General features: G+C 40.4%; 1 non-coding gene across 1 annotated transcript; it reads right to left on the bottom strand.

Annotated features, from left to right (window-relative positions):
- Positions 1-223: 223 nt before the first annotated feature.
- On the bottom strand, positions 224-331 carry LOC130942348 (small nucleolar RNA R71). The gene has a single exon (XR_009070922.1). It is a non-coding gene; the product is annotated as a small nucleolar RNA R71 (small nucleolar RNA).
- Between the last annotated feature and the right edge of the window lie 6,174 nt (positions 332-6,505).

The following is a 6,505-nucleotide window of genomic DNA, read 5'->3' as shown; positions in this document are numbered from 1 at the left end:
ATTGGAAGATCCTCATCAGTTTTTAGCTGAATTCTTGCAAATCTGTGACACTGTCAAGACCAATGGGGTTGACCCTGAGGTCTACAGACTTATGCTATTCCCTTTTGCTGTAAGAGACAAAGCTAGGATATGGTTGGATTCACAACCTAAAGAAAGCCTGAACTCTTGGGAAAAGCTAGTCAATGCCTTCTTGGCAAAGTTCTTTCCACCTCAAAAATTGAGTAAGCTTAGAGTGGAAGTCCAAAACTTCAGACAGAAGGAAGGAGAATCCCTCTATGAAGCTTGGGAAAGATACAAACAATTGATCAGAAAGTGTCCTTCTGACATGCTTTCTGAATGGAGCATCATAGGTATCTTCTATGATGGTCTATCTGAACTGTCCACGATGTCATTGGACAGCTCTGCTGGAGGATCTCTTCATCTGAAGAAGACGCCTACAGAAGCTCAAGAGCTCATTGAAATGGTTGCAAATAACCAATTCATGTACACTTCTGAAAGGAATCCTGTGAACAATGGGACGAATCAGAAGAAAGGAATTCTTGAGATTGATACTCTGAATGCCATATTGGCTCAGAACAAAATATTGACTCAGCACGTCAATTTGATTTCTCAAATTCTGTCTGGAATGCAAGCTGCACCAGGCAGTACTAAGGACGCTTCATTTGAAGAAGAAGCTTATGATCCTGAGAACCCTTCAATTGAAGAGGTGAATTACATGGGAGAACCCAATGGAAACACCTATAATTCTTCATGGAGAAATCATCCAAATCTCTCATGGAAGGATCAACAGAGACCTCAACAAGATTTCAACAACAATAATGGTGGAAGAAACATGTTTAGCAATGGCAAGCCTTTTCCATCATCTTCTCAGCAACAGACAGAGAATTCTAAGCAGAGCCACTCTGACTTAGCAACCATGGTCTCTGATCTAATCAAAACCACTCAAAGTTTCATGACTGAAACAAGGTCCTCCATTAGGAATTTGGAGGCACAAGTGGGACAGCTGAGTAAGAAAGTTACTGAACTTCCTCCTAGTACTCTTCCAAGCAATACAGAAGAGAATCCAAAAGGAGAATGCAAGGCCATTAACATGATCCACATGACCGAACTAGGAGAGGAGGAAGAGGCAGTGAACGCCACTGAGGAAGACCTCAATGGACGTCCACTGGCCTCCAATGAGTTCCCTAATGAGGAACCATGGGAATCTGAGGCTCACACTGAGACCATAGAGATTCCATTGGATTTACTTCTGCCATTCATGAGCTCTGATGAGTATTCTTCCTCTGAAGAGGATGAGTATGTTACTAAAGAGCAAGTTGCCAAGTACCTTGGAGCAATCATGAAGCTAAATGATAAGTTATTTGGTAATGAAACTTGGGAGGATGAACCCCCTTTGCTCACCAAAGAACTGGATGACTTGTCTAGACAGAGATTACCTCAAAAGAGACAGGATCCTGGGAAGTTCTCAATACCTTGTACCATAGGCACTATGACCTTTAAGAAGGCTCTGTGTGACCTAGGGTCAAGTAAAAACCTCATGCCTCTCTCTGTAATGGAGAAGCTAGGGATCTTTGAGGTGCAAGCTGCAAGAGTCTCACTAGAGATGGCAGACAATACAAGAAAACAAGCTTATGGACTTGTAGAGGATGTTTTGGTAAAGGTTGAAGACCATTACATCCCTACTGATTTCATAGTCCTAGAGACTGGAAAGTGCATGGATGAATCCATCATCCTTGGCAGACCCTTCCTAGCTACAGCAAAGGCTGTGATTGATGTTGACAGAGGAGAATTGATAATTCAAGTGAAAGAAGAATCCTTTGTGTTTAACGCTCAAGGATATCCCTCTGTAACCATGGAGAGGAAGCATGAAGAGCTTCTCTCAAAACAGAGTCAAACAGAGCCCCCACAGTCAAACTCTAAGTTTGGTGTTGGGAGGCCACAACCAACTTCTAAGTTTGGTGTTGAACCCCCACATTCAAACTCTAAGTTTGGTGTTGGGAGGTTCCAACATTGTTCTGAGTATCTGTGAGGCTCCATGAGAGCCCACTGTCAAGCTACTGACATTAAAGAACCGCTTGTTGGGAGACAACCCAATGTTATATTTATCTATTTTCCTTTGTTATTTTATGTTTTCTATAGGTTGATGATCATGGGAAGTCACAAAATCAATTGAAAAAGCAAAAACAGAATGAAAACAGAAAGAAAAACAGCACACCCTGGAGAAAGATCTTGCTGGCGTTTAAACGCCAGTAAGGGTAGCAAATGGGCGTTTAACGCCAGAAAGGGGCACCAGACTGGCGTTAAACGCCAGGAAAGGGCAAGAAGTTGGTGTTAAACGCCAGAAATGGACACCAGCCCGGCGTTTAACGCCAGAATTAGCATGAAGAGCATTTTTGCTCGCCACTTGGTGCAGGGATGAATTTTCCTTGACATCTCAGGATCTGTGGACCCCACAGGATCCCCACCTACCCTACCCCTCTCTCCACCCCTATATAAACCCATCTTCACTCCTTCATTTTCACACAACCTAAACACTACTTCTCCCCCTTTGGCCGAACCACAAAGCCATCTCCATCTCCTCTATTTCTTCTTCTTCTACTCTCTTCTTTCTTCTTTTGCTCAAGAACGAGCAAACCTTCTAAGTTTGGTGTGGTAAAAGCATTGCTTTTTGTTTTTCCATAACCATTTATGGCATCCAAGGCCGGAGAAACCTCTAGAAAGAGGAAAGGGAAGGCAAAAGCTTCCACCTCCGAGTCATGGGAGATGGAGAGATTCATCTCAAGGGTGCATCAAGACCACTTCTATGAAGTTGTGGCCTTGAAGAAGGTGATCCCCGAGGTCCCTTTCAAACTCAAAAAGAGTGAATATCCGGAGATCCGACATGAGATCCGAAGAAGAGGTTGGAAAGTTCTTACCAACCCAATTCAACAAGTCGGAATCTTAATGGTTCGAGAGTTGTGATCCAAGGCAAAAGAGTGTGCCTAAGAACCCTGGACACCTCTAATTGGGGACTTAGCAAAGCTGAGTCACAATCTGAAAAGGTTCACCTGATTATGTGTTTGTGGCATGTATGTATCCGGTGGTAATACTGGAAGACAGAGTGCTTTGGGCCACGGCCAAGACTCATAAAGTAGCTGTGTTCAAGAATCATCATACTTAACTAGGAGAATCAATAACACTATCTGGATTCTGAGTTCCTATAGAAGCCAATCATTCTGAATTTCAAAGGATAGAGTGAGATGCCAAAACTGTTCAAAGACAAAAAGCTAAAAGCCCCGCTCATCTAATTAAAACTGATCTTCATAGATGTTTTTGGAATTCATTGCATATTCTCTTCTCTTTATCTTATTTGATTTTCAGTTGCTTGGGGACAAGCAACAATTTAAGTTTGGTGTTGTGATAGCAGATAATTTATACGCTTTTTGGCATTATTTTTAGTATGTTTTTAGTATGTTTTAGTTAGTTTTTATTATATTTTTATTAGTTTTTAGTTAAAATTCATTTTTCTGGACTTTACTATGAGTTTTTGTGTTTTTCTGTGATTTCAGGTATTTTCTGGATGAAATTAAGGGACCTGAGCAAAAATCTGATTCAGAGGCTGAAAAGGACTGCAGATGCTGTTAGATTCTGACCTTCCTGCACTCAAAGTGGATTTTCTGGAGATACAGAAGCCCAATTGGCGCGCTCTCAATTGCGTTGGAAAGTAGACATCCTGGGCTTTCCAGCAATGTATAATAGTTCATACTTTGCCCAATATTTGATGGCCCAAACCGGCGTTCCAAATCAGCTCAAAACTGCCCGGCGTTAAACGCCGGAACTGGCACAAGAATGGGAGTTAAACGCCCAAACTGGCACAAAAGCTGGCGTTTAACTCCAAGAAAAGTCTCTACACATGAAAGCTTCAATGCTCAGCACAAGCACACACCAAGTGGGTCCGGAAGTGGATTTTTATGTCATTTACTCATTTCTGTTATCCCTAGGCTACTAGTTCTCTACAAATAGGACCTTTTGCTATTGTATTTTCATCTTTGGATCTTTGATCATCTTTAGATCTTTGAATCTTTTGATCACGTTTTGGGGGCTGGCCTCACGGCCATGCCTAGACCTTGTTCTTATGTATTTTCAACGGTGGAGTTTCTACACACCATAGATTAAGGTGTGGAGCTCTGCTGTACCTCGAGTATTAATGCAATTACTATTGTTCTTCTCTTCAATTCATCCTATTCTTGTTCTAAGATATTCATTTGCACCCAAGAACATGATGAATGTGATGATTATGTGACGCTCATCATCATTCTCACTTATGAACGCGTGCCTGATAACCACTTCCGTTCTACAAGCAAACAAGGCTTGAATGTTTATCTCTTGGATTTCTTAATCGGAATCTTCGTGGTATAAGCTAGAATTGATGGCGGCATTCAAGAGAATCCGGAAGGTCTAAACCTTGTCTGTGGTATTCTGAGTAGGATTCAATGATTGAATGACTGTGACGAGCTTCAAACTCCTGAAGGTTGGGCGTTAGTGACAGACGCAAAAGAATCAATGGATTCTATTCCAACCTGATTGAGAACCGACAGATGATTAGCCGTGCTGTGACAGAGCGCGTTGAACATTTTCACTGAGAGGACGGGATTGTAGCCACTGACAACGGTGATGCCCAACATACAGCTTGCCATGGAAAGGAGTAAGAAGGATTGGAAGAAGACAGTAGGAAAGCAGAGAGACGGAAGGGACAAAGCATCTCCATACGCTTATCTGAAATTCTCACCAATGAATTACATAAGTATCTCTATCTTTATGCTTTATTCATATATCATTCATGACCATTTGAATCTGCCTGACTGAGATTTACAAGGTGACCATAGCTTGCTTCATAGCAACAATCTCCGTGGGATCGACCCTTACTCGCGTAAGGTTTATTACTTGGATGACCCAGTGCACTTGCTGGTTAGTTGTGTGAAGTTGTGATAAAGAGTTGAGATTGCAATTGAGCGTACCATGTTGATGGCGTCATTGATGATCACAATTTCGTGCACCAAGTTTTTGGCGCCGTTGCCGGGGATTGTTTGAGTTTGGACAACTGACGGTTCATCTTGTTGCTTAGATTAGGTATTTTTCTTCAGAGTTCTTAAGAATGAATTCTAGTGTTTCAAGGTGATGTTCTTATCATCACCAAAGCTGATTGATTCTCATCAATTTAGCTATTGAATGCAATGTCCTGCTGAAGCTTGGCTAGCCATGTCTAATTTCTTTAGACTGAAGCTTTAGACTAACATTGCATGATTCCTGGAATTCTCATTAAGAATTTTGATACCTTTATTTTCTTTTCCACTTAATTTTCGAAAAAGCACAAAAAAAACATGATATAAACATAAACATGATATATAAATCCTGTTTCTCCAAGTCAACCTCTAAGAGGGACAAAACATGATATATACAAGATGGAGAATCTATACACATATGTAAACATAAACCAAATACAAACACCAAGTCCCAAGATAGTTCTTCGCTTCTAGGAGTCTCTTGAATGCTCAATGCGGTGCCTCGCGTCCTGCATCTGAAAAACAACAGAAATATGCATCGAATGAGAACCAGGGGTTCTCAGCATGGTAAAGGTGCTTGCATAGTTAATATAAAAGGTCCTGCAAAAGCCAGAGGCATTCCTAAAACTTTGACACTCAGATTAATCTTAAAATTTATTCTAAACCAATAATATTGGTAATCTAACTAAAGGATTCAAACTCTATTTTAACTCTGCACCTTCTGTCAGCTCTAAACTTCTAAATCACCAGTGGAACAACCCTCCTTCACTATTCTAGCAAGAGAGGATCTCTCAGAAACATACACATACAATTCAAAGCAAGAAAAACACAGATAGATGTGCAATTATAGCAAGTAGAACAAGTAGCAGATAAGCAGAGTTAAGCAATTAAGCAAACTAAAACAATACACACCCAATCAAAACATACAAATGCACATGATGTATGCCTGTCCTATGGTCGATGAGTCTCATCTGTCGGTATAAAGCCAAACCCGACATGTTCGGAAGCTAATCCTGGACATATCACCAAACACTGAGGAAGTGGGACAACGTCGTAACCTTTGCATCTTACCCGCGTACCCGGAGCAGGGGACTATTTCACCCTTGCCTCTTACTCGGATGGTGTTACAGTTCTCAATCCGGAGCAAGTGGCAATAAAACTTGTAACGACCTAACTTCCAATACGTCATGATCGTACCAAAAGTAAGGCGTTACTAACCTGTTTTACTTATTTACTATCTAATATTGAGCCTTTAGTGCGATTCCGCGTTTCGATCCTTAATAAAAAGTCAGAAAATTTGTTTATAACTCATTAGAAATCATACATCACACATCACCAAGTAATAATAATCACGTAATTAATAATAATAATAATAATAATAATAATAATAATAATAATAATAATAATAATAATAATAATAATAATAATAATAATAATAATAATAATTCTTATACAAGTAAATC

Source organism: Arachis stenosperma, chromosome 7 (genome assembly GCF_014773155.1).
Source record: "Arachis stenosperma cultivar V10309 chromosome 7, arast.V10309.gnm1.PFL2, whole genome shotgun sequence".
In the NCBI taxonomy this organism is placed as follows: Eukaryota; Viridiplantae; Streptophyta; class Magnoliopsida; order Fabales; family Fabaceae; genus Arachis; species Arachis stenosperma.
The sequence above is the reverse complement of the archived record's forward strand: the minus strand, read 5'-3'. Positions and strand labels throughout refer to the sequence as shown.